This window comes from Eptatretus burgeri, chromosome 11, assembly GCF_056783735.1.
Source record: "Eptatretus burgeri isolate ZD-2024b chromosome 11, Ebu_testis_v1, whole genome shotgun sequence".
In the NCBI taxonomy this organism is placed as follows: Eukaryota; Metazoa; Chordata; class Myxini; order Myxiniformes; family Myxinidae; genus Eptatretus; species Eptatretus burgeri.
In genome coordinates this window covers 90,931,667-90,948,666 of record NC_140971.1, presented here as the reverse complement: position 1 = coordinate 90,948,666, position 17,000 = coordinate 90,931,667, and the positions used below count along the sequence as shown (strand labels likewise).

Below are 17,000 nucleotides of genomic sequence, written 5' to 3'. Positions count from 1 at the left end.
ACCAGTGTGCTGGTAACATCAGTGGCGCAGCTGCACCCCTTGAAAATTATGCAGCGAAGCAGACACAGGTTGCATACGAATAATTCCCCTCCCCATTTCGTATTTTTTTTCCAGTTTTTCCTTCCTAAGAGTTTGCTTCTGTGTCCATCTTGTCCACCCCACGACATCTTCCCTTACCCCTAATTCGTATCTCCATCCCTTGTTTTTCCATCTCCATCTATTTTGCCCTTCGGCTCTGCTGTTGGTGTTTCTCCTCTCTCTTGTTCTTTTGCATCCTGATCCGTTCTGTGTTCCAATACAAAAAATAAATAAAGACATGCAAGAAAATTTTGACACAAGATGAGGTCATTTGGCCCACCATAAACACGCAATAATATCATGGCTGGAGCATATTATTTTTGTAACGTCCGCAGGGTGGGGCTCTTAATAGAATGACCATGGATCGCTGACTTGTGCCGAGCTGAACCCATTCTCTTAACCTTCCAAATGGTATAAATCATAATTGTACCATGGAAGCGAACAAATAGTACTACCTTGTTCATGAACAAATAATTCATTTTATACATACAAGTTCAAAAACCAAATGATAGGGAGCAATAATATAATCAACAATAATTAATCAGTACCTCTAATGCTATGAGCCAGTAGGGGGAGCTAAAGGTGAATGAATGAAATCAAATTGGGTTGAAGAAAGAAAGAGCAAGATCAGACCTGATGGAATGGGGCTAAGAGCATGAGGACACAGGATTTGAGAGCACATTGGATGAGAGATGTCTGGTTTCAACCATCTCTTAAAATTTCATGCAGGACTGAGAGAGCACCGCTGATTAAATAACTGGATGTAACTTCTCTCCTGTCAATCCTCTTCTCTCGGTGGTGGATTAATGCACGGGCACGCAGGGCCTGTGCCCAGGGCCCCGAGCTCAAGGAGGGCCCTGAGCTCAACATTTTTTGGCAAAATAACAAGGAGTCCTCTTTTTGGGGGGGGGGGACATTTTGGGTCAAAATATTTTTTGTGCCCACAGCCCCAAAAAATGTTAATCTACTTCTAATCTTCATTTCTGCTGAGCCCTCCTTAATAGTCTTTTAACTGCTGTTCTCCCTGTACCTCTCAAACTCAACTACCAACTGTCACAAGCACGGCCCTTTTATTGTTTCTTCCCATGTTCCACCAATGGTTTCTGTACAAAGCATTCCATCTCTCAGGCTCAATCCTCAGTGCGTTTTTTACCAGCAATTGGATGTGGACATGCAAATGTATTTTCAAATGTTCAGCCCACCCCAGGCTGAGAAGTAGCACAGATGAAGAGGAAAATTGTACAATAAATTAAATTGCTGGTTTCAAAAATAAAATACCACCTGCTGGTGTTTTTTGTCTACATAATTGAGGCTTGTGCAGGAGATAGAACATGGAACGGATCAGGACTTAACAGAACAAAAGGAACAGCAGAAAGAGAGGGGTGGAGGGAACACACCAACAGCAGGGATGAGGGACAAGATAGAGGGAGACTTGGACAAATAAGGGATGTGGGGAAGAATGAGGACTCTGGGAGGACACATGGGGTGGACAAGATGGATACAGACGCAATCTCTCACGAAGGTAAAACTGGTAACTTGGTAAGATGTGGGCTTGGGGAGGGTTAACGGGGGTAGAAAATATTGTTTTGGATGGGGGATGATTTGTATAGTGGTGAAGAGCTGTCTTGAAAACCTAGAGAGAAGGATGAGATTGAAGAGGATCATAAATATATGGAGAAAAGTTACAGGCCCAGACCAGGAATCAAACCCAGGTTGTCTGGCAAACCGTACCAGTGCTCTGCCATCTGATCTATCTGGGTGGCCTGCTGGCTGAGCAACGCAATTTTTCCACAAATACAAATGCTACTCTCCCCCCCCACTGCTTCCAGGGTACTCGCTGCCAATCACATTTGTTTGCCCCGAAAGCGGGGGGGGGGGGGTGGGGGGAGAGTGGCACTTGTACATGTGGAAGAATTGCGTTGCTCAGCTGGTGCGTCGCTCAGATAGCTCAGACGGCAGAGCACTGGTACGGTTTGCCAGAGGACCTGGGTTCGTTTCCCGCTCTGGGCCTGCAATTCTTCCACATATATTTATGATGTTGATTTTATCCTGTTCATTTGTAATTGAAGAGAATGTGGAATGTGGTTCCACCTGTGGAAAATAATGATGGGAATGAATGAGGGGAGATGAGCAGTGATTCGGTTTTTTAAGACTTTCACGAGAAGGGGTTTGCTGGCAGACCATGTTTGCTGGCAAAACCCACTCCATGGGAGTACCTCCTGTGCAGCTGCGGAGCAGCTCACCGGATGATGGGATTGCTGCAAAGACTTCGTGACCACCACTCTTTGATGGTTGGAGGAAAACCATGGGGGTAACCTTCTCGGGTCAGATTGCAGAAGTGTGTGTCAGGGTGGTGCTGAGGTGTCGTCCACCAGACGCGGTCTCCTTGGATTAACCTGAGGCAGTCCCTTCAGGTGGGTGCCTGGAATATCCTATCCCTAAGAGAGGATGATTGCCTGTATCTGTTGTCATCTGAACTTAAGCGTTTGAACATCGGTATTGCAGCACTCTCTGAGGTTCGGAGACTGGATAGTGGCGAGTTCCTGGTGGGTGGTTACACCTACTATTGGTCTGGTCGCTCTGATGGGTAACATGTCCAAGCAGTTGCTGTAGCTGTGTCCAATAAGCTGACTCCAATGATAATTGAGGTCACACCGGTCAACAAGCATATTATATGACGAAGGATTCATCACTCCTTGGGTGTTGTTTTCCTGGTCTCTGTTTATGCTCCGACTGAGGCGAGTGATCTCACCGTGAAGGACGCATTCTATGACATGCTCAAGTCTGTGCTGATCAGTGCCCAAGGCTAGATACTCTTCTAATCTTGGGGGATTTCAATGCATCAACTGGAACTGATAGGGATGGTTTTGAGACGTGTTGGTCCCCATTGGTGTGGAATTGTGAAGCAGAATGGCACTAAGTTCCTTGACTTTGTAAGAAGTCATGGACTTTGGGTGGCTGGTTCATGGATTCAGTGCCCACAGGCTCATCGCTGGACTTGGTATTCCAACACTGGTGGTGTGACAAAGGAGATTGACAATGTGCTCGTTGATGGTCACTCCAGGATGATCAAAGGGTCTACCGGAGTGCTCAGTTCCTCAATGCCAACCACAGGCTTGTGGTAGCAACTCTTAAGTTGCAGCTAAATCCGAGAGAATGGTACCATCCCAGCCTAGGCTGGATGTTGGCAAGCTCAAGGACGAGAGGATAGCTGACGAGTTTTGAACAGGCTGAGTGGGGATTTGGGGGGTCAGGGTGCTTTGGGGAATCAGGGTCTGGGTGCTTTGGGAGTGCCTTCAAGCCCACCATCCTTGATGTTACCGGTGCATATTTTGGAACTCACCGCAGGGCAAAGAAGAATTTTCTCTCAAGGGAGACTGGATGCCATTGACCAGAGTCACAGGGCCAGGCTGAATGGCAGAGCTGAGCTGTTCAGGGAGTTGAGGCGTAAAACTGTATGTGTGCTGAGGGTGTGCAAGGTGGCCTGTCTGCGAGGAATCTCTGAGGGAGTAGAGCATCACCCGTGGTCAGGTGATTCTCATCCTGCTTACAGGGCAATTTGTGCATTGTCCTCCAAGCCCATTCCTCAGTGTATTGTAGTTAAAGTGGAAGGTGGGGGCTCTTGACAGAGGAGTCTGAAGTGAAGGCACGCTTGGCTGGTTACTTTGAGCGGCTTTCCCAAGCTGATCCACCAGCTGTACTATCCCTATTACTGACCCTCCAATCAACTGTGATCCACCTTCGCTTTTGAAAACACAGGCTGCAGTGAACCGGTTGAAATCGGGTGAAGCTCCTGGTATCAGTGGCATCCATGCTGAACTTCTCAAGGATGGTGGAAATGTTGTACTCATGTCATTGCATGCAGTTCTGTGCTCTGCCTGGAAAACAGGCATCATCCCAACTGACTGGAACAGGGGCTTGTTGTCCCTCTCTGGAAAGGGAAGTGTGACCGCCAAGACTGCAACAACTCCCGAGGGGTGATGCAACTCTCAGTGCCAGGCAAGGTCTTTGCTCAGGTAATTCTTGACAGGGTTCGCCACGATCTGCTTGAGCACCAGTACCCAGAGCAGTCAGGCTTTACACCAAGGAGGTCAACGATTGACCGTATCCTTGCTCTTCAGGTCCTCACTGAACACAGAGGAGAATTTCAGCAGGGCTGCTTGCAGCCTATGTTGATCTCTGTGAAGCATTCGATTCAGTAAATTGGGATGCCCTCTGGAGGATTCTTGGTCTTTGTGGGGTGCCACCAAAACTGATCGATCTGATATCGTAACTATACTCTGGTGCAGAGAGTGCTGCGAGATGTGGTGATACTATCTCCGACTTATTTTCAGTTATTACTGGAGTTCATCAGGGGTGTGTTCTGGCTCCCACACCTTTCAGCACTTATATGGACTGGATTCTGGGGAGGATGCCAGAGAGATCAAGCTGCGGTGCATCATTTTGGGAATGTTAAGATCTCTGACCTTGATTTTGCAGATGATGCAGTCATCTTTGACGAGACTGGATATCGTTTTGTGATCCCTTGAGGTGCTGAATGAGGAGTTGGAGCCTCTGGGATTGCAGGTTTCCTGGGTCAAAACTAAGATCCAGGCTTTCAATGACATCTTGGATGCTGCTATCTTGTCTGTACCTGTTGGTGGTGAAGATGTTGATGCCACAGAGAGATTCACTTACCTTGGCAGTGATATTCATGTCGCTGCTGGCTGTGAGTCAGAGGTCAATAGATGTCTGGGTCAGACCTGAGGAGTCATGGATTCACTGGACCATGGGGTGTGGCGCTGTCGGTACCTGTGCAGGAGAATGAAAGTCCGAGTCTTCAGTTCCTTGGTGCTTCCAGTCTTGCTCTACCAATGTGTCTTGGACTCTGACCAGGGATCTGAGATGGAGACTTACTTCCTTTGGTACCAGGTCTCTTCGGAGAATCCTTGGCTATCGCTGGTCAGACTTTGTGTCCAACGAGCGGTTGCTGAGAGAGACTCAAATGAGATTTGTTACCTGCATACTCTGTGAGCATCAGCTGCATCTGGATGGACATGTGGCTCGTTTTCCTGACGGTGACCCTGCTCATCAGATTCTCTCAGCGAGGGAGTCTTGTGAGTGGAGGAGGCCAATGGGTCGACCACGTGCTTCGTGGTTGCAGCATGTTGATCAGCATCTCAAGGAGATGGGGTTGGGCCAGGCATCTGCCTGGGGGATGGCAGGCGGAGGCTCCTGGAGTACCGGCGGAAAGTGGACGCAGCAACGCACAGCTCTGGCGCATGCTCCCATTCCTGACTTGACCTGACTTGTGCCCTGCAGAAGCCTATTGGAGGTGGGGGGATTGGAAGCATGGGGACAGAGCACGGAAAAAGCAGAGGGTGCAACACTAGAACGGAGACGATAGAGGACAGAGAGACCACTGACTTGCCTGTGATGTGAAAGTGATAGGCCATAGACTCAGTTTCATCACTGGAGTTTCCAATAATCGTGCAGGCCTTACTTTCCATCAAAGATATTAGAGCAGGGCAAGATACACCACTCATCCATAAACCCACACAAAAGGATGAAGTACGCACTGGGGTGGAACATCCACCATTTTAGTCAGCAACTTCTCCGCGACGCTTCATGACCATTGCTTCACTGATGTAGCACTGAATGGTGAAATTGAGGGTTTTCCTTTTCTTTTCCTCTTTAGTGTAAAAGAGGGGAGGGAATATCAATTTAAAGGCAGATTCTTTTTTTTCTCGCTGGTTTTCATGTGTAAATGAATGAGATTAACTGCATTCTTAGTGAAATGTTTTCCTTTGGCGACATGATGCTGGAATCGCTGGTGTTTTTGTAACAAGAAAGGAATTGAAAAGACCAAACCATATCATTGGTATAAATTGAAACATGCACATTCCTGGGAGTGTGTTGATTTATAACTGGTGATGTTTATTTTTTTTCTATTTAATTTCAATTTTTTATTTATTTGATTGGAGGGATGGGTAGGAGGTTAAAATGTATGGCATCGGTCCATATTCCCCTTTCTTTTGTATTCGTATTGAAACTTGTAGTGTTCATTGATCTAGCCCCCCCTCCCCCCCCCAACCCCAAACACACATATTAATGCCAAGGAATGTACACAACACAAGCAAAACTTTCAGTCTTTACAGTTCATTTACATAATCAAGATTACATCCATGTCAATATTTTTCCTTACATCCACATTCCTCACTCGCACAATCTTGGCAGGCTTTTCTCTCTTCAGTCTTACTTTTCCAAAATACCAGCGTGCACATCACCACTAATCACTTTAAATGTGCATCATTTTATTTACGAAACTGACAACTTTTTCAGAGTGTATAGACCACCACCACCTATTTTCTTTCGTTCATCCATGGAAGACTTACTGAGAAGAAAAGGACTTGCAAAATCTCCACAATGTATGTACATCCTTCAATCTCAAGCATCCACTTTACAGCTTCTATTGATACAAACAAAATGATAATCCCACATTTTCAGTGAAATGTATGTGTAAATTGACCTACATGTACATGTTGTCCAACGTCTTTACGAGAACCACTTGCAACTGCCCATATATTGGTTTTTACTTGTTTGACACCTTTTGAACTTTTCTACACTTCCTCTTGGCAGTGGCATGATGAACATGTCTGTTCTTGATCTTCAGTGTGTACTGGACACGGACGCTTACAAATATTGCAACCATTCTGGAATTCACTCGCTCACTTGTAAACGTACAAATCCTTGGAGACATCCAGCTGATGCATGGCTTCAATGAGCAGGTGACAGATGTTCTTTCCTGTCATTTTACCTTCACTGAATTCAGTGCGAAACACTTCCTCACAGTGTGAACAAAAAAGGTGAGTAACTCGTATGACGGGACCATCAGAGATCCAAAGTCGGACTTGGATGTGTCGTATGCCTTGTTGTGAATCAAGAGCAGGACAGAATCATCCAATTCAGCATCACTTCTTAGAAGAGCCTTTCTGCAAACCATACACGATGACAGCAAATCATGTCCACTAAGGATTTTGCGACAGATAACCAGCAATGTATGACAGTGTGTTCTGCTGAAGAAGGTTTAATTGAACATAAGGAATTGCAACATTTATTCTTCTGTGTTGAACAGGTGTGGCAAACTGCATTGACTCATTCTTTTCTTGTCGATGAGACTCTGTAGCGTCAGCATGAATTTGTCCGAGTCTCGTGAGCAATTGCTCCAGCAGCTGATTTACTTAATTCAGCAACCATCACCAAACGAAATCAGGTCTTTTGGACTGTCGATTAGAACAATTAATTGCAGAACAAAGAGTGGAAGAACGTGAAGTTGTCTCCATGCCCATGTCTGACTGATTTGCACAGCCAGCTGGCATTGCTTGCACAGTTGCTTTCTAAAATGGTGGCCGAGCACGCCCATTAGACACTTCTCATTCACGGCTGAGTGGGTTATCTTGCCTTGCTCTAGTTAGTCTAGTATCTTATGCCTGGTGTTGGCTTAATGGTTAGGGTGGTGGGCTTTGGATCTGAGGGTCCTGAATTCAAATCCCACTCAGCTGTTGAATTAATACCAAGTGGGGTTAACTCAGCCTGTCATCCTTCTGAGGTCAGCAAAATGAGTGCCAGCATGCTGGTATACTGTGTCAGAGTGGCGACCCATCCAGGATTGTGCCAAATAGCCAAGGAGACTGCTTGGGCAGCACCAACGCTCTGCACAGAGTATGGTCCCAATCTCCTCCTCCTCTCTAGTATCTTTGCTTTCCACGGCATCAAGCTGAGAAAGGAGTGAGGTCGGGTTGTTAGGCCAGAGGGGAGATCAGTACTCTATCAAGCTGTGGATGAAGGCCTTGTCCAGATGTGCTCAGGAAGGACTTTGCACGATGGAGGACATTTCATAACCCAGTTAGTCCAGTCCCCAGGAGGGGTCATTCATTGGATGGAAATCACCAAGTATGGTTGTTAATTTTGGATAGATATATTATCAGGCATTCCAAAAACCCATGTCTTCAAGTTCAACAGTGTTGAGTTGGAGTTTTAGGACTCGGGAAGTGTGGGTACCCTAAAATTCATCATATCGCAACGTCACGGAATGCCGGGTTGAATTGTGAGACATATTCATTTTTAATCTCTTTGCTAATCAATATATCCTAACAAATGAGTTAGCATATAAAAGAGAATTACTTACTTATTCATATGGTGTATAATATTTAGTTCTATTTGCATTTTTATAGAATTTCTGATGTCCTATGTAGCATGCCCGACACCGTCTCTTTTTACATCTCCAAAAAAAACCCTCTTATTTTTTTTTCTTCAAGCTGCCAATGCCTTTTATATATCAAAGTTATGCATATTATCCTGGAGATTTACATTCCAGCTTTATACTGAGACCAAATTTTACAAAATTTGATCATCGTAGAGTAAGTTATGACGTATTTAATAAGTGCAAATCAGTGTGAGAATTTCGGGTTCTCATACTGAATTGCACTTGGTCATCTTTTAAACAGATAGAAGATGACCTAGGGCAAATGATAAGGTGAACAGAGTAGAAAGAGGATGTGCAATAGCAGCAGAGCAGGTTTGTAAGATGTGTGAGCTGATGCCAACTAGTTGCAGAATCAGAAACCTCTCCACCTTCTCTGTTGCAAAAGACAGTCTAGCAGCAGTTGGGTGTGACTGAGTAGGGTGGGTACACAAGGGACACAAGATTTGTTCAGGACACAAGATTTGAAAGCAAACATAAAATTGAGCATTTCACCTTCTCATGAGTGGAGTCAGCTGTGGAGCCAATTGAAGTGAGGGAAGGGATGGAGGGGGACCATATTCCAAAGGCTTTACAAGGTTCCACCAGGTTTTAAAGGAAAGGTGTGAGATAAGTTTGAAAGTTAAATATTGAGTTTGGATAGATATTCTTTTCTGGCTCTGCTAAGAGTGGGGATACACTTCTTCCAGGCTTTGCGGAATGATCTGAGGTTGCCTTCGGTCAGATTTTGCCTTCCAGGAAGAGAAGGCAAGATGTTTCAAAGCAACTTCCTCATCACAGGATTCGGTATACCATGGGTCGGATGAAGGGGATGATAACTGAAAACGAGATTGGATGGATGTGTGCTTTTGGGTTCTGAGGAAGAATTCCCCAGTTGAGTTAACACCAGGGGTGGCATATATAGGAGATGGTGGATTGCAGTCCCTGCCAATCTGCCTCAGTGAACTGCCAGATTAACTGGTGCTGAGGTGGCTCTCTGAGAAGAGCCAGAGAGATGTTGACTCTCACAAGCAGATTATCAGATGAACCAGTTGGACTTAAGACTTAACCTGCATGGCCATTTGTGTAATATTTTGGAGCTCAATGGAGTGCTGCTCTCCCCTCTGGACTTGTGCCCCACATCACATCTGCCTCTCCCAGATTCTGTGGGATATAAAGCTCTCAACATTATTGGAATTTCCTATGTTGAGGCCGAAGCACAAGATCTGTTGCTTTCACCTCATAGGTAGGTCTGTGGTCTCTGTGTTTTGTTTTTTTTTACTGCCTCTTCACCATTATTGCTCCCTTTGCTGTTACAGTCCTCAATCACTCCTCAGCCACTCCAGGATGCATGCATATTCTTCCCGTAAGCTCCTTCTTGATTAAACTTCCAAAGTCTAGACTGACTGCACACCTTCACTGCTTTGTTCCTCTCTTCTCCCATCTGTGGAACCAACTTCCAGAGGTCATTCTTTCTCACTCTTCCCTCCAGGGCTTCAAACAGGCAGTGCACCACTACCTCATGTCATCCCCTATATCCAAATACACAGTCTTTATCACCCCTATCATTAACCCTTCCTAACTCAACCCACTTACCTGCTGGTTTCAGTGTTTCCTCAGGGGTGAGTAATTGGAACTAAACCAGAATACCACCACACAATGGGCTAATCTTTTTGAGAGAGACCTGGGGATAAATTTAACATCCACAACCTAAATCCAAACAGGACTGTCTAGTTCGTTACATCTCCACCCAGAGGTCAAATGTTTTGGGATGCAGCAACTACAAGTACTGCACAAGGTTGGAAGTTTTCGTTGGATTTTTATTAATGAGGGTAAAAATGTAGGATCAAACATTTCAGAGGCAAGCACTCTTCCACCTCAACTATCTTATGTGGATGGTCATTAGAAAAAACATTTAATACCTATATGTTCTATGTATTATTTTATTGACTGTCAGAGTGGCGACCCATCCAGGATTGTGCCCAAAAGCCCAGGAGACTGCTTTGGCAACACCAATGCTCTGGACAGATTCTGGTCCTAATGGATGGATGTGCACATGCTTAATTGCCTATTTCCTAGGTTTTTCAATATGCCTCGGTATATGCAGTATGTCTGGTTGGTGCATGGGTTCCACTTTATTTGTCATTCAGTCATTCAGATTAAAAGCAAGGATGAAGTTGGAATAATAACATTCTACAAATTATAATGGCTGTCGGGTGTTTCTGTAACCTCGTGTTTTCCCACCACCTTTACTTTGTTTGAAGAACTTTCTGAATCTTTACCTTGTTGATTGCCCTAGGCAACACAATCTGCCAGTAAGAATAAACCCACAAGACACTTTCTTCTTATTATTATTATTCTTCTTCTTCTTCTTCTTCTACTTCTTCTTCTACTTCTTCTTCTTTTCTTCTTCTTCTTCTTCTTCTTCTTCTTCTTCTTCTTCTTCTTTTCTTCTTCTTCTTCTTCTTCTTCTTCTTCTTCTTCCTCTTCTTCCTCTTCTTCTTCTTCCTCTTCTTCTTCCTCTTCTTCTTCTTCTTCTTCTTCTTCCTCCACTTCTTCTTCCACTTCCACTTCTTCTTCTTCCTCCTCTTCTTCTTCCACTTCTGCCTCTTCTTCTTCCACTTCTTATTCTTCTTCCACTTCTTCTTCCTCCTCTTCCTCTTATGCTTCCTCTTCCTCTTCTTCCTTTTTTTCATTGCTTCCTTCCTTAGTCTGTATTTCCCCTGCTTTTGCCAACACCCACTGTGTCAATTCCAAACATTGCAACATCACATTGAAAAATGTCATGAGCAATGTCTGGCAACCTCATTGCAGGGCTTTCCTTGTTCAGCATTTTTAATTCTGATGATTATCTGGTTAAAAGCATAGACTTCAGTGGAGGAGGATGTAAAGGTCTTCCTTCTGGAAATATCTTGGCAGCAGCTACTTTTGGCTTGAAGTTCATTACCAAGGGTTTCAGGATTGCATTGCTAATCTGCAGCATCCAAGCTTAAAACCCAGTGCAGGTTTTGCAGGCACCCTTGTTTGCTTGCCCGTTCGTCATGCACTTAAGAGAGAAATGTTTTCTCACATCGCAGACTGATATGGAAGCTGATGCGGACCGTGTTCCTTACACCGTAATGTTTACCATATTGCATTACGTCTGCTTATCCATCTTACAACCTGTTTTATTTTGTTAGAAGCATATAAAAACAGGCTTTTAAACCCTAACCTGTTTGCCTTTTTGCATTCAATTCCACATTTAAATTTTTTTCATTCCTGCCTGATTATAGTAACAATGAGATTTCTTTCTCTGCAGTTTCTCTCACGAAAGACTTGTGCGGAAGCTTGTACAGTGCACACATTTCTTAGAATATGAGTCCAAAAGGGACATTCATCTTGGAATTCCTTCCAGCAGTTGTGATGAAGCAATTGCTCAAACCAGTCTGCCAATGACAGGATCACAAAATAGTCATATCTTCCATTAATAATGATACCTGCATTAAAATCATGAATTAAAGAAACAAAATGAAGTGTACGTATCATCATACAACCCCATACTCTTTAGCATGAGTAGCCTCTTGTAGAACTTTTGCCAAGTAAGTCTGTTGCCAGCTGCAATAATGATTCTAATTTTCCGTTTCCACATTAAAATGTCAAATTAATAATTGTAACTGTACTTTCCCCATGACGTACCAATATTGTACTCTACTGTCTAATCCTTATTTTCAGAAAAGGCACGAAATGTTTTCTTGTAAATGTTCTCATGCTTCTACTGCATAGTTTTTGGGAATTTTTTATTATTATTATTGAATTGCAAGTTGGCTAAAGAATTATGCACATTAACTAATTCATAATCAAGTTAACAATGAATGTGTTTAGTACGTGTTGAGATTTATTCAAGTCGGTTTTCCCAGGGTTGATAGATCGACACACATTCAGTATGCGGCAATATACGAGTCTAAATGAAAAGATTCAATCATTTTGTGTAAATGTTTATATCCTCACATTTCCATAGTCCTCAATTCTGACACAGAGTGATGTCACATTGTTTCCAACACATTTCAACAGCAGTGGATTTAATGCATTAAACACTTGATCCTCAAATCTTAAAACTGAAGGTTAAATAAAATAATTGACTTATCTGATTCCAAGTCACTGAAATAACTTTGCAAAAATGTTATGTTTCACACTATAACAGCTAAATTGTGTTATTCTAAGAGCACAAAGTGCAAACAGTATCAACATTGTTGGAGGTTTTAAGAATAATAAACCAGTTCATCATGTGACATCAATGGTTTAGTTGTTGTAACTTGGACGATGGCCATTGAGCTAATATATTAGCTCTTTCATTGCGCAATGTTTTGAAGCATTCCAAAACCACACATATATCCATTGCGATTATCTTGTTGACCATAATTCCAGAAATGAAACACAATACATATTAAAACAATGCTGGCAATTCCTTTTGACACATAGCTCATTAGATGAATGTTCAGGCTTGAAATCATCTTTGTATCTGAGTAGTTATAATGTTGTCAACTTTGGTTAATTAAAGGACAAAAAAACCTGGGCGAACATTATTACTGCAGTTTAATAGATATTTTCATGATTGTCATGTTGTCCAGCATGAAAAACGATTTAATATATATTTACCAATTTATAATATATAACAATTTTACATGTATATATATATATATATATATATATATATATATATATATATATATATATATATATATATATATATTTATTACTACAATTGAATATACATTTTCAATTTATAATGTATAACAATTTCATATATTATATTTTAATATTTATTTATTTATTACCACAATGTAATATATATTTTCAATTTATAATATATAACAATTTCGTATATATTATATTTTAATATATTTATTTATTACCACTATTTAATATATATTTTCATGATTGTAATGATGTCCATCATGGAAATGCCATTAGTATTTTGGCTTCAGCACAGGAAACAAGTCCTGGATACTGATGCCTATTTTTTCACTTTTTTATATTTTATTTTTTAACTTGGGGTTTTTTTTTGTAAAATGCATTAATAAATTTTAAAATTCTGACCTGTTGTTTTAATTGATTGACGACCTTTTTTGAACCTTTTAAAAGTAATTCAATAACCAATGAAATTTTACATCCACTGCCATTTTTCATGATTGTTTAGACATTCAGGCCAATTTAATTTTGTTGTAATTTTTTCTAAACTCATTCCTAAAGGTCTAGTCCTGGAATTGTTCTCCTGTGGTGTGCCAGCAGAGACCACCCCCATTTGAAACATGTTCTTTGTATGGGGGCATGGAACTAGCTGTTCCATCTGCATTTCAGTTGCAGTTGTTAAAAACCCCCTGGTATCTCACAAAAAAGTCGATCATTGGGTGCCAGCACTTGACAGATCTCTCAATGGGATATGTAACTTTATCATGGGAATGTGGATTTTGCCTTGATTAAAATGAATCGTGTAAATTAATTTCAAGTATATATATATATATATATATATATATATATATATATATATATATATATATATATATATATATATATATATATATATATATATATATATATATATATATATATATATGGAAGCTTGGCTTAATGGCTAAGGTGGTGAGCTTAAGATCTTAAGGTCCTGAGTTTAAGCCCTTGTCATGCCATAAATAACACCAGGTGGGTCAACTCAGCCTGTCATCCTTCCGAGGACGACAAAATGACCACCAGCTCCTGGAAAAATGAGCCATTGGAGTATCATGTGTCAGAGTAGTGACTCATCTATGTTGATGACCCCATTCCAATGAAACGGTCTCAGCAGCCTTATGTGCCTGACTGTATGAGAAGAGTGGTTTATTTATATATAAATAGATAAGCAAATCGATAAAAATGTAAAATTATTGAAATCAATAAAATTAATTGTTCCTAACTGTGTGGACCTCCAACATCTGAGGTTTCTGTTCCAATCTGACATCTCTCAATCTCGGCTGCTGCTGCTGCTGCTGCTAATCTGACATTATCTGCTGAATAGAATCATTCCTCTATTTGTTTTGAACAGGTCTGGCTTCATCCCAGTGGTGGAGTTGCAATATTTTTTTTAATCAAGAACTCCATTTCTCACTGTCTGTGTTCTGCTCTAAAGCTGACAAACACTGAGTACTTTTGGCTGCACTTTCCTGTCTTTAAGCACTTACTGTTTTACTGCTTGCTGTACTGTCCTACTAACAGTCTTAACACTTTATCATTCCCTCACCCATTCTCTCCTCTCTCTCTCTCTCTCTCTCTCTCTCTCTCTCTCTCTCTCTCTCTCTCTCTCTCTCTCTCTCTCTCTCTCTCTCTCTCTCTCTCTCTCTCTCTCTCTCTCTCTCTCTCTCTCTCTCTCTCTCTCTCTCTCACACAACATGGACCAACTTGTAACTATCCATCCCAACCCTCTTTTATATATGTGGCACTTTCAACTGTCACTGTGCAAATTGCCTGGGAGTTTGGAACTCTTCAAAGGACTTCTCTGATCCATGGGCCTGATCCAATCTGTGAACTTTCTGAACCAAATTTATTCCAATGGCACATCCTTCTGGATCTATTGATGACCAAGTTTCCTTCACTTCTTCAGTTCATCCACTGCTCCAATTGATTCATTTGATCATGTTCCTATCAGAGTCTACATATCTTTGGGTGTTGTCAGATAACAGTGTCAGTGCTGCAGTGGCTGATGATTCATTCATGCCAATTAGCACAGGACTGTAAGATGCCCTTTTACTTCAGGAATGGTATTATATCTTTGCTGCCCCTGATATTGATGTCACTGGCGAATTCTTCCACAAAACTGCTTTCTCTCATCCAGAGGTTTACCCATCTCATCTGCAGCAATGGCACCCATCCTCTCAGTTGCATTCAAAACTCACCTTCTCTTCATGGAATGCCAATCCAACCGCATGCAATTTCAGAAAGCCCAAAACAAGTGCATGTTAACTCTCAAGAGAACCAGATAACAACATCTGGCCAACCTTAAGGCTGAACTCTCTTACCTATTTCCTTCCTCAAAGACTTATGGTGCCTTGTCAAGTCTGCCTTTGGTGTATTTTGCCACTTCATCCCTTTCCTTACCATAGCTGACTGCTGGTGATAAGTCCAAATGTCTCAACTTTTGTTTGCTTCCAAATTTTGAATAAACAACCTCTCACCCCTTGTTTCCATACCTTATCTACTCACACCTGACTGTTTCTGCACACTGTTTTTCTCATCTGAGAAGGTGGTGAAGACTTTCCTTTGCATATCCGAACTTGTAACAATATACTAAGATGTACTCCAGTTTGCAATGGAGCACTGCTCTCCCATTTGGGTGGCTTGACTCACACCTTTCACGTCTGGATGCATCTTGATGCCACGGTGACAGTGCAAGGCCCAAAATAAACCATTGGCATCTCCTGCGCCAAAGCTGTTTTTGTGCCTTTTGTTCCCTCATCACAGACAGTTTGGAATCCTCTCTGTCTTCTACCACTTCTTTTCTGGTCTTTCATCCTCTGCCTTGTTAGTACTCTGTTCCTCCCAGGTTTTTTTCAGGGTGCATGTGTTCTGCCAGTAACCCACTTCTTGCCAAACTCCAAAAACCTAGGCACATCGCTCACGTCTATGCATCTGTTCCTCTTTTCTCTCGACTGTGACTCAGTCTGTTCAATCTGATTATTTCCTCCAGGGCTTTGAAATTGCCATTTACACTCTTGGGTCACACCCCATCCATAATCTTAAACTTTTGTGCCATCATTAATCGTCACTGAGCCCACCACTTCTTCAGGTTATTATGTTTTCTCTCCCCTCCCAACTCCATCAATCTTCCTGTTTATTTGTTCCATTGCTCTTTCATTCCTGCTTTTCCTTTTCCTTTTCCTACTTGAGCTCGTATCCAGCATTCTTCTCCTTGTCCTTCCTGAAAGTGTTCCTCTGTTGTGTCCCTCCACCCTACTGTTGGTGGGTTTCCTTGCTTTCCACTGTGTTCTAGATATTCTATTCCACTCTGTGTTTTAGCTCTTCCATGAGGCTCTACTTTGTATACAAACAAGAAGAAGAAATGCTTATTGCACATGACAAATGCATGATGGGCCAAATGCCCTCCTCTCTGGATTTTTTTTTTTTTGCATTTTCTTACAGTATTGCCAGATTGTAATATTTGGCAGAACATATGTTCTTTAAAATGTGTTTTTAATTTGGAGATGAAACAGGCCTGATAGGATGAAGGAAGAATGAAAATTAAGCTTTGGATATGGTATGAGGTCATGGGAGAGTCAGTGAATTGGGAGGAGGGTTCGGGGGTATGAGGTAGTAAGTACGCTCATCCCTCAGGCAAAAGTATGATTGCTTGCAATGAAGATAATATTTAATTTTGATTATTTTGCATCATGATGCATTTCTTTGTTGTCTGCATGTGTATGTATATATCACTAGCGAGGTACCTGTGCTATACACGTGAAGGGACTGGGCAGCTGGTTCATGAAAGACTTGAGCAAAAAAATTTACTGCAGCTCACCCCAACAGAAGTAAGGTGGTTAATATTTATATGATGGTGTCACCTGTCTCGCCTCTTGCATGTTCACCTGGGAATAACTTGCTAAACACCTGTTAGTGTTTAACTATGCATATAACAGAGGCAAAGAAGAGATTTGTAGCATTGTAACTGGATTAATGGAAAATATGATCACTCATA

General features: G+C 42.0%; 1 protein-coding gene across 5 annotated transcripts in view; it reads left to right on the top strand.

The window, feature by feature from the left end:
* Positions 1-17,000, top strand: part of LOC147017607 (aryl hydrocarbon receptor nuclear translocator 2-like) — a 248,876-nt gene that overhangs the window by 151,307 nt on the left and 80,569 nt on the right. The gene's annotated exons all lie outside the window — the stretch shown is intronic.